This window comes from Trichechus manatus, unplaced genomic scaffold (assembly GCF_000243295.1).
Source record: "Trichechus manatus latirostris isolate Lorelei unplaced genomic scaffold, TriManLat1.0 scaffold00045, whole genome shotgun sequence".
Classification (NCBI taxonomy): domain Eukaryota; kingdom Metazoa; phylum Chordata; class Mammalia; order Sirenia; family Trichechidae; genus Trichechus; species Trichechus manatus.
In genome coordinates this window covers 8,917,952-8,933,913 of record NW_004443981.1, presented here as the reverse complement: position 1 = coordinate 8,933,913, position 15,962 = coordinate 8,917,952, and the positions used below count along the sequence as shown (strand labels likewise).

Here is a 15,962-nt window from a genome sequence, read left to right as displayed (position 1 = left end):
AAACGTCACATACATACAGTCTTCTATAACCACCAATACATACAAAAGACCTCTTTAAAGTGTTGAAAAGCAAAGATGTCACTTTGAGGACTAAGGTGCGCTTGACCCATGCCATGGTGTTTTCAATCTCCTCATATGCATGCGAAAGCTGGACAGTGACTAAGGAAGATTGAAGAAGAATTGATGCCTCTGAATTACGATGTTGGTGAAGAATACTGTATAAACAAACCATGGACTGGCAGAAGAACGAACAAGTCTGTCTTCGAAAAAGTACAGCCAGAATGCTCCTTGGAAGCAAGGATGGTGAGACTTCATCTCATGTACTTCGGACATGTTATCAGGAGGGACCAGTTCCTGGAAAAGGACATCATGCTTGGTAACATAGAGGGTCAGCGAAAAAGAGGAAGCTCCTCAACGAGATGGATTGACACAGTGGCTGCAATAATGGGCTCAAACATAATGATTGTGAGGATGGTGCGGGACCAGGCAGTGTTTTGTTCTGTTGTCCATAGGGCTGCTGTGAGTCAGAAACAACTTGACGGCACCCAACAACAACAATGATACACATAACTTCCCTTGAACGAAATGAGCTGTTTCAGATCAAAGGCATGGTTTTGAGCTTTCTTGTTTACTTTATTTAGAGGGATGTTCAAATGGCTGAAGTTGGGCTCCTAACATTAAAACCTGTTGCAGCAGGTGAGGTAAAAATGTTAACTTGTGTAAATAAATGCAAACAACTCATATCAAGGTAAATGCTCACAATTACACAACTTAATAACACTTATAAACCGATGCTAGAATCTCTCGTATCATTATATGAAAACTATGCAAAAATACTCTTACACATTTTGCTTCTATTTCATATCTGTATCACTGTTAAAAGGAGCCCTGGTAGCACCAGGGCTGGCGATACAAACCTACCCGTGGCTCCCTGGGAGAAAAAACCTGAAAATCTGCTCCTGTAAAGATTACAGCCTAGGAAACTCTATGGGGCAGTTCTACTCTGTCATATAGGGTCGATAGGACTCAGAATCTACTTGATGGCATACGACACAAAAATCACCATTAAACTATGCAGGTATTCAGACAAAATCTGCTAATCTGGCAAACCACAGGAGAAACACTGGCAATTGAAAGCACGTTTGCAAAAACCAACAAGGGTATATGGTACTGTTTTCCCTGTAGTTACTAACTTGTTTTCTGGAAAAACTTAAGAGCAAAGAGACAGCATAAGAAAACTTTTTAGCAATGATAGCTTTCGATATTATTTAGAAAGACAAATATTAAAAGCTAGCAACTGTAAAATCATTTTGTTCTCATGCAATTTACACATGCAGAAATCGCCTAGATGCCCATTACAAACCTAAGACCGCTGAACTCTTTCTGTGGGCACACAGTTGTTTTTTCCCTTCCCAGGGATACAATATTCCTTTGCAAACCAACGCTAGTATGCATGACTACATTTAGAAACACTCATAACTATATTTAGATATTACTGCTGGCAATTCAACGCTGTAAATGAGAGGGGAAACCTCATGGAATTGAAATTGTGAAACTCTTTAGTTCATGTTACAAAGACAATTTCAAATATCAGAGTAACTCAGAAGGTGTCAATTACAAAAAATAATCCTATCACAAATTCCCCTGGAAGAAAAGGGTAATATTATTTCCATACAGGAAAAAGTGCAGGTTTTGGTTTTTTCTTATAGCACTGTCACAGGTAAAGTTTTAAAGTTTTCAACAAATACTGAAGATCAGCAGACAGCTTGAAGCGCTGGCAAGAGTTCATAAGCAGAAGCAGCCGCTGGTTTTCGGCCCAGAGATAACTTGCAAGGCACCGAGTAGAAATCCCGAGCTTCAGAAATCACGAAAATCGACCCACGTGGAAAATTAACCGTCGCGTATTAGCCAATGAATCTTTCCGATGGCCACGTCTCCTGGGCACTCGGGGGGACGTCTGGGACCTCTGCCTCGGCCGGGGCCAGGGCCTCCATCTCACGCACGATCTGAGTGAACACCCGGTCCACCATCAGCTTGCTCTTGGCTGTGATCTCCAGGAAAGGGCACCGCCACTCGCGGGCCAGCGCGCGGCCCCGCGCCGGCAGCACCTGGCGCTCCGCATCGCGGTCGGCCTTGGTGGCCACCAGCACCAGTGGGATGGACCGGGGGCCCCGCAGGCGGCCCAGGCGCTCCCGCAGCGGCCGCATCGCCTCGAACGAGGCCTCGCTGTCCACGCTGTAGAGCAGCACGAAGCCGTCGCCGTCGCGCATGTACAGGTCGGTGAGCGTGACCAGGTGCGCGGCGCCCACCGTGTCCACGATCTCCAGCAGCGCGGGCGCCGCGTTCACCTCGATCACCTTGCTGAAGAGGTCCTCGACGGCCGGCTCGCAGTGCGCGGGAAAGGTCCCGCAGGCGAACTGCGTGGCCAGCGCCGTCTTGCCCACGGCCGCGCTGCCCAGCAGCACCACGCGGTAGCCCTTGGCCGGCCGCGGCACCAGCCCCGCCATAGCTGCGATGCTGAGGACGCGGGCGAGGAGCCGGCGGGGGACAGGCAGGCTGCGCGGGGGGCGAAAGGGGCTGCGACGGAGGAAGAGGAGGGGGCCGAGAATGAGCGGGGACCCAGCAGGGCAGACAACCGAGGACGGGGTCCGCAGAGCGCGCGCGCGGGCCGTGCGCCTGGGAGGGAGGGCGTCTTCACTCTCTCTCAGGCCTGCTCCCGCGGCGTCTGGATTGGCCCCAGAGTCCTGCGTTTCCCCCACCTCCCGCCCTGCCACCGAGGCGGAAGCCCTGGGAGTCTCGGAGTCCGCGCATCTCTCCGCCCCTCGGCGTCCCCAACCCGGGACTTTCTGGCGTCAGCTCTGCTCCGCCAGCTCCTTCTTCCCCGGCCTCGCTCACGTCACGTCCGTCCCGGGAGCTGCCAGGCCCTGCTCGGCCTTTCTCCCATCCCTCTCTTGAGCACCGAGCTGGGACTGTGGTCAAGGCAGGCTACACCTCGTTCCAAGGAGATCGCCTCTGTCTGCGCCAGAGAAGGTAAACGGATCCCTGAGAATGCAGGCATTCCTCTGCCATTTCGGATTAATCTGGTGGCGAGAAGCCAGGCTGGCCCCGCTCAAGGTCAGGCCCGGCTGGGCTGCGCAGGAGGGGCCCTTCTCCAGGCAGAAGGACCCCAGGCTCAAGGGCAGGTGAGGGGGTACGTGCCAGGCAGCTCAGACTGAGGGCCTCAAGTCACTCGTGACCCCTTCTGTGCCTGGGGTCGCTCACGCTCCACTCTGGCCCGCGCCAGCACCCTCTCTTCTCATGGAGCCTGAGGAATCTTTATAAAATGTAAATCACGTATCACTCCCCAATTAAACCCTCCCTAGTTTTCTATTGTACCCTCCAGGGTACAAGCCTTTTTGTGCTAGGCTGCTAACAGAAAGGCTGATAGTTCCAACCCACCTAGCGCTTCCGTGGGAGAAAGGCCAGGGGATCTGCTCCTGGAAAGATTCCAGCCTAGAAAACCCTATGGGGCAGTTCTACTCTGTCCACTTGATGGCACCTACCAACAGCAACACTATGGCCTCGGGGTAAGGGACCACAACTCCACCCAAACCTGGACACTTTTGACAGTGAAAGGGTCCTCTGACTCACCCCAGCTCAGGCTCAAACCAGGAAATCCCTGGGAGCCCTGGCTTTGTGGTTACCCTACAGGCTCCACCTCCCCCACTCCACTCTCCCTCTGGCTTCTGCTCTTCAAGCATAGCATTCTTTCCATTTCTGGATTTCAGAGAAAGACTGAGTGTTGGGACAATGTGGGCAAGTCCTGGGATCGTCTGTCTGAATAAACTCTTCCACCCTCTGCCTCTTGAAAAGGCAGATGCTTCAGGACCTCAGGGGACCCCACAGAACTGTGCTGAGAGTAGACATCCCCTCCCTTACCCTTTCCCTGTGTTGGGGCACCAATGAATCCTCCCTCCTTCTGGTGCAGCCTGAACTTGAATTTCCTACCTCCTTAGCAGCAAAGGCTTAGAATTGAAATCAAGCTGATGGATAGAAAATGAAAGGACTCATCTTGTACATCTGTGTTTGTGGTCAGTCACAGAACTTGCTTTTCTATAAACAGTGCATAGACCATCCTCAGTATATATTGTTGCTTTTGTTGTGTGCCGTCAAGTCGATTCCGACTCATAGCAACTCCATGTGACAGAGTAGAACTGCCCCATAGGGTTTCTTAGGCTGTAATCTTTACTGGAGCAGATCACCAGGTCTTTCTCCCACAGGGCTGCTGGGTGGGTTCGAACCTCCAACTTTTCAGTTAGCGGCCAAGTGCTTAACTCTTGCGCCGCCAGGGCTCCTTCAATACGTAAACCCAAAAAACAAACCCACTGCTGTCGAGTCAATTCTGACTCATAGTGACCCTATAGGAAGGAGTAGAATTGTCCCATAGGGTTTCCAAGGGTGGAATCTTTACAGAAGCAGACTGCCACATCTTTCTCCTGCGGAGCAGCTGGTGGATTCCAACTGATGACATTTTGGTTAGCAGCTGAGCACTTTAACCACTGCACCACCAGGGCTCCCTCCCTTCAATGTATAATACTGGTTATATATTGAACATAAATGAAAACTTGATTTCTAAAAAGAGAAATGTCATAAGAATTATTCTCACTGTAAGTTAACAAGAGTAGAAATCAATAGTAAAAGGATAACTGCAAATATTCTCTAGAAAAATGCAAGGTCAATTGAGGTTTCAACAACTGCCCAGAGATAACTTTTGAAGGTATATAGGCAACTCACTGTCAAAAGTCACAAAACATACAAGGAAAAAAAATCACCATAGTAAGAGGTATCAGAGACACCAGACAACAGAATCCTACCCAGAAAACTACAGGTATTGGAATTACCAGACATATAAAATAATTATATTTTATGTGTTTAAAGAAATAAAAAAGAAGCTTAAAAATATGAGTAAGGAGCAAGAGATTATGGTCAAGTCATTTGAAAGATATTTTCCTCCCAAAAGCTTCTAAATACAATAATTTACAATTTAAATTAATATAAAACATCCATTGGATGTATTAAACAGTGGTTAAAACAGCTGAAGGAGCCCTGGTGGCGAAGTGGTTTAGGGCTCCACTGCTAAGCAAAGGTCAGTGGTTTGAACCTACCAACCGCTCTGTAGGAGAAAGATGTGGCAGTCTGCTTCCGTAAAGATGCCACACTTGAAACCCTGTGGAGTAGTTCGACCCTGTCCTATAGGGTTGCTGTGAGTCAGAATTAACTTGAAGGCAGTAGGTTTGGTTTTGGTTTAAACATAGGTGAAATGAGAGATGAAATCAATGCTGTTCACTAAATTCACTAAATCAACACTAGTCATTCGGATATGTGATTGTCTATCTAGAAAATTTGGAAGAATCTACAGATAAATTGTATTAATAAGAGTTTAGTAAAATTGGATTGTACAATATTATTAAAAATTTAATTGTATTTTGGTCTACCACCCAAAAACCAACTAGAAAAATATTAAAATATGCCATTAAATCAGTCAGGCAAATAGAAATCATGTTGTTGTTAGGTGCCGTTGAATTGGTTCCGACTCATAGTGACCCTTTGTATAACAGAATGAAACACTACCCATCCTGTGCCATCTTCACAATCGTTGCTATGCTTGAGCCCATTGTTGCAGCCACTGTGTCAGTCCATCTCGTTGAGGATCTTCCTCTTTTTTGCTGACCCTCCATTTTACCAAGCATGATTTCATGTTAGGTATTTCAAAAGAAGGTATTTAATAAAGGGAAAAGGTCACAAGGCTGTCGGTAGACTGGAAGAGCCAAAGGAGAATGGTAAGACAACTCAGAGGTTACTGCCTAGGGTAGGGGAAGCAAGTGGAGGAGGGCATGTTATCAGAGTCTAGGACCACACAGGACAGGTCATCTGGGCTAGTGCTGAGACCATGGAGGAGTGGCTTCTGCCTTAGGAGCTGGGACTTTAGAAGGTATACATCTACCTCCAAAGACACAGACAGAAGAAGAGAAAAGAGGGAGGGGAGGAACAGTATCTTCTCTCCTCCATCCTTCTAATTTCCTCCCAGTGTCCTCTAACAGCAGAACCAGAAGCACCTTCATCTAGCAGTATGGAGCAGAGTATATAGAAGGTTGGAAGTGGGACTGACAGAAATAAATGCATAATCACCACAATCCACCCCTTTGGCTACTCAGAATCCATGCATACCCCTCTGTCTATTTTTAAATTGGGCCCTGGTGGCACAGTGGTTAAGCATTTGGCCGCTAACCAAAAGGTCGGCAGTTCAAATCCACCAACTGCTCCTTGGAAACCCTATGGGGCAGTGCTGCTCTGTCCTATAGGGCTGCTATGAGTTGGAATCAACTCAGTGGTAACTGTTTATATATATATATATATATATATATATATATACCAACAATAACTTTATGCTTCCACATTACATGATGCAACTCTCCTTTGTACAAAAAATGTTCTCATCTACTCCCCAGAAAATCCCACAAGTCACCATATCTATTTCTGGGTGATGAAATTCTAGTTCAGTCACAACCCTACCATGACTTATTGGCTTGGAAGCATGAAGGAGGGTGGGGGTATATCTTAAGAAGGACAATCATAATCTTAAGAGGTGCCTGTTTCAGGTGAGGTCTTTGTAAGATCTCTTAATGTGGGGAAATTTCTGTCTTCTAGCAAGGGGAAGGGAGCTGCTTCTACTGGCTGAGAGGGTTTAGGGGAATATAGGGATTCAGGATTCTCATCCAAATGTTCCCATCCTAGGTCTCAGTGTCCAACTCTTTCCTATTCTGGGTTCTGGTTTTGGCATAGGAGCACTGTTGAGGCTGTGCATTCAGTCTCCTTTTTCATTCTGCCACCCTTCAACTAAATCCTGGGCCTGATTTTCAGCACAGACTGCCCTGTTTCTGCAGGAGATAAGGAGCTCTTTAACTGTTGCCATGAAGGCTTTCTGACTTTCATAGTGTCTTAAATTATCAATCGGCTAATTCGAGTCTGTTATTTATTTATTTTTAGGCTCTTAAAGCCATTAAGGAGCCCTGGTGGTGCAGTGGTTAAAGTGCTTGCCTGCTAACCAAAAGGTCGGTTTGAACCTGCTAGCAGCTCCGTGGGAGAAAGATGTGGCAGTCTGTTTCCTTAAAGGTTTACAGCCTTGGAAATCCTATAGGGGCAGTTCTACTCTGTCCTATAGGGTTTCTAGGAGTTGGGGTTCACTCAATGGCAGTGGATTTGAAAGCTATTAACAAAAGTCCTTCTTATTAACACAGTCCTTATTAACATTGCCTTAATATAATTAAAGTGCCACCTCTATCGTATAAACTATACTTCACCTTCCACCTGTACCACATCCTAATGTACCCTTGGTCTTTGTGAGCATACTACCCCAAAAAACCATTTGCCATCAAGTCAGTTCTAACTCATGGCAACCCCCTGTGTGTCAGGGTAGAACTGTTTGTTCTCCACAGGGTTTTAAATGGCTGATTTTTTGGAATTAGATTGCCAGTCCTTTCTTCTGAGGCACCTCTGGGTAATCTGGATGACTCAAACCTCCAGCTTTTCTAGTAGTAGCTGAATGTGTTAACTGTTTATACTGCAGGGGCTCCAACCATACTACAGGCCAAGAGTTACCACCACCTCACTTACTGCCAGCAATGAGATCCTTACAATGGAGTGCTGTGGTCCTGAACCCCTTTTTCCCCATAAGTCCTGTGGTTTTTATTGTGCAGTTTTGCATAGCATGGTGATTTCTAGGAATGGGTATGTCACTTTATAGCAACCTGACTGTGTTTGTTGAATGATTGAATAAACGCTTGCATTTTTGAATTAAATTCTAAGTTCTTCTGGTATTTTATTTTTTCGGTACACTGATGAAATACAGTTGCCAGTTGCTTGTTGAGGCTGTTTGTACCTGAGGGGCAATGTAGGAGAGTACAGAATAAGGTAGTGGCTAATGTAGGTGTACGAAGAACACCCACATTATTCTTGCCCAAGACCCAACCAGTTGACAGATGAGACACATACTCAAACGCATGTATTTAAAATTAGTACCTTTGGCACAGATAATGTCTGGATTGGAGCAGATGGCTTTAGCATGCTGCACGAGTCACCTTCCTAATCTTCACCCCCAGATTTGGACTCACCTGTCCAGGGCTGGAAACCCAGGTGGTGTAGTGGTTAAGAGTTATGGCTGCTAACCAAAAGGTCAGCAGTTTGAGTCCACCAGGCACTCCTTGGAAACTCTACGGGGCAGTTCTACTCTGACCTACAGGGTCGCTATGAGTCGGAATCGACTCGACGGCAACGAGTTTGGTTTTGGTTTTGTTCAGGGTTAAAAAGGAGCCCTGGTGGTGCAGTTGTTAAGTGCTCCGCTACTAACCGAAAGGTCAGCCGTTTGAACCCATCAGCCGCTCTGCGAGAGAAAGATGTGGCACCCGGGGCAGTCTGCTTCTGTAAAGATTACAGCTTTGGAAACCCAATGGGGCAGTTCTCTTCTGTCCTACAGGGTTGCTATGAGTTGAAATTGACCCTACTGCAACGGGTGGGTCCAGTGTTAGGCAGGCCAGTGAAGCCGCAGCCACAGCCAACAGGAACCTGCCCCTTTAAATTCATGGCATGGAATTGTGGGTCAGAATGTATGCTTTCATTCAAGGTCATTCCCCCGCATCTCCTGGCCTAGCCTTATTACATAGGCCTTGTGCTAAAACACCAGTTGCCGTCAAGTGGATTCTGACTCACAGGGACCCCATATGTGTCAGAGTGGAACTGTGATCCACAGGGTGTTGAGTGGCTCATTTTTTGGCAGTAGATCACCACTGAAGTGCCTCTGGGTGGACTCGAGCCTCCAACCTTTAGGTTAGCAGCCGAGTGTGTTAACCATTTGCACCACCCAGGGACCCCAGGACTTGTGCTAGGAAGCCTTTCCCTCCTCTCTGGCCCTAGGTCAGATAGTATTTCTCGGACCTCCAGGTCTGTTCCTGACTTGGGGGGACCTGGGATCTGAGTACCCGTTGGCCCAGAGAGGGAAGGGCATACTGGGAAATAAGCAGCTGACCTGGCATCTGCAGAGAACAGCTGTACAAATCTCGTGGGAGTCACTAACAGAGGATCTCTCTGCTGTAGTTACCTATTGAAAACATTGCACACACACGGAGGAGTCGCTGTCAAGATATTAATAGTGTAGACAAATGTCAAGTAGAAGCGATTCTTTCTTTTCTAGCAATAAAGTAGGTTAAGTCACTCGCCAGATCTTCTGAGACTAGGAATTCTGAATGAAATATTACACAATCCTTTATTGCATAGTTACAATGGGGGTAAAAGGAAATCCCCAGCGGCCAAAATAAAGAGGTTGCTGAGCTCCAGTGGGGTAGCTGACCGCTGATGCCGCAGCTGCCTGGGGGGATTTGCTAATCTCAGTAACCAGGAGGCTTTGGTTGAAATGGAAATATGAGATGAGGCCTTGGAGCTTTATAAAGTTCAAAGTTAGCACTGAGACTCCCACGCAAAGTGCACATGCTAGAACCACTTCCTAAAATGACCATATCCTCCGTGAAAGAGTGAAATTGAAAAATTTCCAGCTGTCAGCAAAAGGAGATTAGACAGAAGATTTTCTCTCCGGAGCTCTCACTTAGACAAACAGTAGAAGAGTCTTCTCTCAGAATTTGAAACAAATGGCTGCCCTCATGAAGATTTGGGTTTAAATTCGGCACCACTTTTGAAGTCTTGGAAATAGCAAATTGAGAAATTAACATTCAATGGGCCCAGACTGGTAATTCCTTAAAGGTTCTAGCAGAAACCAAAGCTAACCTCTCTGGAGTGATATACCATCAATCTAGGCATTTCACCATCCTCACAGATAAAGCTCCTGGTCCAAAGTTACAGAACAAATGAGGAAGCAAGCCACCACAAGCAAGAGCCAGCAGAAATAGTCCACAGAGTTAGACTCCCTAATTTTTAAGCGTCCGTGGAGGCAGCTGTCAAGAAATCAAATGATGTATTGCATTCGGCAAATCTGCTGCACAAGACCTCTTTAAAGTGTTAAAAAACAAAGAAGTCAGTTTGATGACTAGGGTGCACCTGACTCAAGCCGTGAACTTTTCAGTCACCTCGTATGGATGCAAATCTGGACCTTGAAAAATGAAGACAGAAGAAGAATTGATGCAGTTGAACTGTGGTGTTGGTAAGGAATGTTGACGATATCATGGACAGCCAGAATGAACAAATCGGTGTTAGAAGAAATATAACCAGCATGCTCCTTAGAAACAAGGATGGTGAGACTCTGTCTCACTCACTTTAGACGCATCATCAGGGAAGACCAATCACTAGGAAAGGACATCATGGTAGAAGGTCAGTGAAAATGAGGGAAACCCTCGATGAGATGGATTGACACAATAGCCAAAGCAGTGGTCTTCAGATAGCAGCAATCATGAAGATGACACAGGACCTGGCAAGATTTCGTTCTGTTATCCAGAAGGTTGCTATGAGTTGGAGCCGATGACACCTGACAACAACAGCAGCAACAGAATGTTTAGGCTGTAAGATGACTAGATGTTGTTTCTGTTAGTTGCTGTCAAGTTGATTCCGACTCGTGGCGACCCCATGTGTTACAGAGTAGAACTGCTTCGTAGGGTTTTCTTAATCTTAATGGCTGTAATCTTAACGGAAGCAGATCATCAGGCCTTTTCTTCCGAAGTACCACTGGGTGGGTTCAAACCACCAACCTTTAGGTTAGCAGTCTAGGGAAAACCATTTGCTCCACCCAGGGACCTCCGCTCCCCTACTTTATACGCTTACTTTAAGGATCGTGTCCTCTCCGATTGTTCCCTGCGCTTGGTTGGTCTCCAGTGCCTTCAAACAGTGTTTCATATTTTGTCCAGAGTTTATAAATGTTATCAGCCAGAGGGTTATTCTAATACAAGTAACTCTGCCATTTCCGGAAAGAACTCTCCCCCTACCCTTGTATAGTTGTTTATTTCACGTCATTTTGCTTTTGAAGATACTTGGCCATTTGTCTTGTGGACTGCCCCATATTCAGAATTTTCAAAATCGTTTCTTCAGATTTCATTGAATTTGTTTCTCATAGTATGGGGATTAACATTTTTGGCAAGAACCTCCAGAGGTGAAGTGTGTGCTTCCTATTGCATCATCCCAAACCAAAATCAAACCAAACCCCTTGCCTTAGAGTCGATTCTGATTCATGGCGACCCCGTGTGTTACAGACTAGAGCCGAACTCCATGGAGTTTTCTTGGCTGTAATCTTTACAGAAGCAGATCACCAGGCCTTTCTTCCGAGGCACTGCTGGGTGGGTTTGACCACCAACTTGTTGGTTAGTAGTCAAGCGCAAACCGCTTGCGCCACCCAGGGACCTGTTGCATCACTCCAGGAGGTCACAAAATATCCAGCACCCAACTGTTACTAGACTAAATTTGATTACTTCATTCGGATGGTGACCCTAGACCTCTTCATTATAAATGTACATTTTGTTTTCACTTTGAAATTAGGAAGTAATCTCTATGCAAAGATTCTCACCAACCACGGTTTACCTAATGGTTTTGGCAGCCATGGATGATCCTTGCCTGAACCTATTATTTCACTGGGGGCTGTAAATTGTGATTTTTCTAAACCTATCACTCTGGCAAAGTAGAGCTTCCCTGATAACAAGATAAAGTACAGTTTCTCCTTTAAGAATGGGAGGGGAAGTGTTTCATTCTTTCCCTTTGTCAATGTTTAGAATAAGAAGTTGTTATAGCAGTCACCCCCTATGATGGCATTTTTTCCTCTCTCTCTCTCTTTAGCATGGGAATCAGTGAAGACTACCCAAATGAGAACAAACAGAGGCTTTTTCTATCCAGGGGCACTCTAACAAGTGAATCGGACCCAATCACTTGCGTTTGGCAGAGACTCCAAAGCAGGCAGAAGAGTTGGAAGCTTTATAGTGGGAAAAGGAAGGCTGCAGGTGGGCCCTGATGGACGTGTTGGCCTGAGGCAGCTGCAGACGGCTAGCTAGAAGCAAGTGTCCTATGTGGATTGGTTGGGGAGTATATTTGGCTTCCTGACTGGTCCTGAGCTGAAAGCCGGGACAAAAGATAGAGATGCTGACATCATGGACCAAGTGTTGACCATTCTGGGCCGATCGCTTCAGAGGCTGTATTTTAGCTTCCCAGGCACTTGCTGGAGAGGGTGTGGGTCAGAGTTCTCTCGTCATTATTAGGTCTGGGCATTGTCCATGTGTCATTAGATACTTGAAATTTTATTTGATTTATTCAATCAATGACAGCTGTTCTTTGAGACTCTCTGAGACTCTTGTTACCACAAATCGTGGATTTGAGCCGCCTGCCACAAAAGCCAATACTGAGACAGGGGTGAGGTGAGCAGCAAGAGGGTTTTATTGTATATCGATATTCAGGAGACAGAGGGGAATGAGCTCCTCCAAAACACCTGTCTCCCCCAACTGGAGACTGGCTGAAGGTTTTTTATGGACAGGATTTTAGTATCTCTTCATGGTGGTCACATTTCTCATGTCCCAGATGATCTAACTTCTTACTGGCAATCCTTGAAGTTCATCTGGCACCGTTAGTCACGATTGTCAAGTTGCAGATGAGTTAATCCTAGTCCTTGAGGGTTATCAATTTGTTCTACCACCCTCCAAGGAGAAACTTGAGTTAATCTTACTGGAATAGGAAGAGGGAGAAAGAAGAAAAAATACCATGAGACAAAGGGAGGCTAGTAATGGTGGGAAGCAATGATGGTAATCGAGCTTATGAAGCCTGTTCCACTCTCTGTCCCAGACCTTGGCCAGTGGAGCCTTTAGGGTGAATTCTGACTCCTTCTAACCTGCCCCAAGAGGCTTTGGCCATGCCCTTGGCTTCTGGTACAAAAAGGCGGCCCCAGCTAACCTTGTCATCTTTTTGTCTGAGACTTGAATCAGCTATTTCTCCAAGGAGCCGGTGCTGTGGGAATGGTACTTAGAAACCAAGTATTGGGGGTAGGTGTGCTCAGTGTTACTGAGGGTTCATTGCTTCTAGGCCTTTCAGTGAACAGAAGGGGAAATAATTTAGCACATTTTAGTTTATGAATGCTATTCCTAGTTTAAATCTAGTATTACAGCTAACATCTTTAAACTTTTATTTTATAATTGTATTACGTGCTGAAAATCTCAATTCCTAATGACATTAGTTTTACCTTTCCATATCTATTAGCCTCAAAATTATATCAAAATTCCCAATAGTAAGCTACTAGGTGACCTTTATGGCTTCTTTGTAGTTCTTTTTGCCCTTAGACTATAACCCTCTAAGGATGTATAGTGAAGAGTATATCAAAGCACAACAACCAAAGGATGTCCCATACAGGTAAACAATAAAATATAGAAGATGTGACTGTCAACACTATTTCACATAGTACTTAAGTTCCTTGCAAAAACTATAATTTAAGGATTAAAAGGGAAGAAAGCAAAACACTTGCTTTTCTCACCTCTTTTTTGCAGATAATCTAATTATATGCACAGAAAAACAACGACACCAGCAAACCTTTAGCACTAATAAAAACTCATCTTTCCTTCACTGGGATGGGAAACTTTTCTGTATAAGTTTGTTTGCAATTCTCTGCCTCAGTATCATTAGATGTCTCCATCTGATGAAGTTACTGAACGTGAGTAACCAAAGTCATCAATTAAAATGCAGCAACTTCTGCTGTCTGGGTTACAGAGTGAGGCCCCAGGGCACCAGGCTTCAGAGTGTATAAGGATCAGGCTTGTGATGGGGGCAGCAGAATACAAGTATTCTGCTGCCCCCATCAGTTTATCAGCTATCAGAATGAGAGACTCACCTCAATTACCTCACTCTGGTCTCACCTGCAGGTCTAGGACTTTAAGGGGGGCTGCTGTCTGGGATTCCTGGACTGTTCAGTGTCTGGGGCTGGCAGAGAGGGATGTCCTTGACCACCAGTAAGCCTGGGATTCCATAGGTCAGAGATCTGGGGCCAGGTTAGCTTCCTGAAGGCCTCATTTTCACATGTGACCCAGAGTTCTTATCCCTACTAGTGGGCTGGTCATACCTAATTAAATGAAGGTGTCAATCATGGTTACAGATTTACCCAACTCATTCTGAAAGGAAAAGGACTGTTGAACTCCTGTAGCTGTGTGGTCATAGAAAGGCAGTCGATTTAGTAAAGGCAATTTGACTGTATAATTGATTTATAGAGTATAATTTTATAAGATCAATGTAACTATTTTCTACAGAATCAAATTCAAACTATTTATGGTTTATGATCTATATTAAGACCTTCGAAAGAATTCAGAAAAATCTTAGGAGTCAGTTGGAACATGATTTATTGCAGTTGCTGTAAGTATAACTTATTAACCAAGAATTAAGGATCGGGAGAAAAGTTAAATCAAACTCATAACAGAATATTAGTTGAATCAGTTTGTCTGGTCATTTAGGCTGGACGCATCATTGTTTCTCCTGGGTGATGCATTTCTCTCCCATGAGGCAGTCACTTCTGGACTCAGTCCGTGGCTCGGTCCGCTGGGTCCGGCCCCACCTGTGTCTGCTGGTGCCAATCCCAGCAGGTGGTTCGGACAGCCTCAGTGGTTCAGGGAACGGGTGCAGTCGTTCAAGGCTCTTTACATATCTCCTTCCAGAAGATTCAGTTTCTGGTCTGTAGCTTGGAGCATGGGCCTTTCGGGAAGTGCAAGGGAAAAAGCAGGAAGCACCTGTTGATGACATTCATCCAGTCAGGTTATTCTCATCGGAACCCACAGTGCCAGGAAGAGGAGGATGAAGTCAGCTACTGAGAGCTCATGCTCAACAGCGTGGAGGCTCCTGGAGCCACTCGTGGGAGGGGAGAGCCCAAGGACCCCTGTTCCTGTCCACCTCGTCACTGCCCATGAGGAAACTGACGCTCAGAGGGGCAGATGGTTTCTGACAGCACTCAGTGACCGTGCAGAAAGTGAAGACCCAGGAGGACCTCACTTCAGTCCATCCCACAAAAAGAGCTGACTGGTTTTTTTTAAACCTAGAAACAACTTTTTAAAAGTTAGTTTGTTAACTATCACTAGTCTTTGGGCAGAAACATGAGTGTGCTTCTCCCTCAATGGAGACAAGTCCACAGTTGGCTGAAGCATTCATGCCAGGGTTTTATTCAAACATTCTTAACCAAGGGATGCTTGTTGCTCTGCCACTTTCTCTCACTGTCGTGATGAATCAACAGGGCAGCCCCCTACAGCTCTGAGCTAACTAAGACCTGGAGAACGCCAAGCAAACCCAGGTACTGATAGCAGCCCTCATTCCACACAGTAAGAGATCTTGGAATCAGCCCAGTGGCCACCTGGGAAGTTCTGAGAGAGACTGGTGGAGTGCACCACTCACGTGTCTACCACTGTGAATTAGGGACAGGCAGGATCATAGGAGTGAGGATACAGGCACAGATCTTGAGAGCCTGCAGACAAGAAGTGTTTCTTTTTATTCTAGACAGAGAAAACAGCACGTAACTATAAACACTTCTCACTTTTTCAAAAGCAGAACTTCGTAAGAGCGTGACTGAAGCACAGATATCTTCCCTGATCTTTGTAAGCAGACTGTTTACTCAAAGATTAACTAGTCATGTTGATAGAAAACACAAAAGCTTGTACTTTTTTTATATCATCCATGCAATGTTTAGCTGTAATTAGTCCGTAAGTCTTTAACATCCTGCCAATAAACCCATCAACATTGAACCAACCTGGTTAATTCTAACACTGTGTTGCTTTAAGAACTTATTTGCAGGAGTTGAAAACCAAGGCAAATATAGTTAACTTACCCTAGATCTTTCTTTCTCACTTACTGAATACCACAACTTTACTTTTCATCTTCATTCACATTCAGGGCAGGCTTGAAGACAAAATGATCTTTGCCGTGGTTAAGAGAAGTCACATATATAATCTTGAGTACACAGTTCTCACAGTCATCTTTTAACTTCC

The 15,962-nt window shown here is 45.5% G+C and overlaps 1 pseudogene; it reads right to left on the bottom strand.

Annotated features, from left to right (window-relative positions):
• Nucleotides 1–452: 452 nt before the first annotated feature.
• Nucleotides 453–2,598, bottom strand: LOC111820621 (ras-related protein Rap-2c pseudogene; annotated as a pseudogene).
• Nucleotides 2,599–15,962: the final 13,364 nt, after the last annotated feature.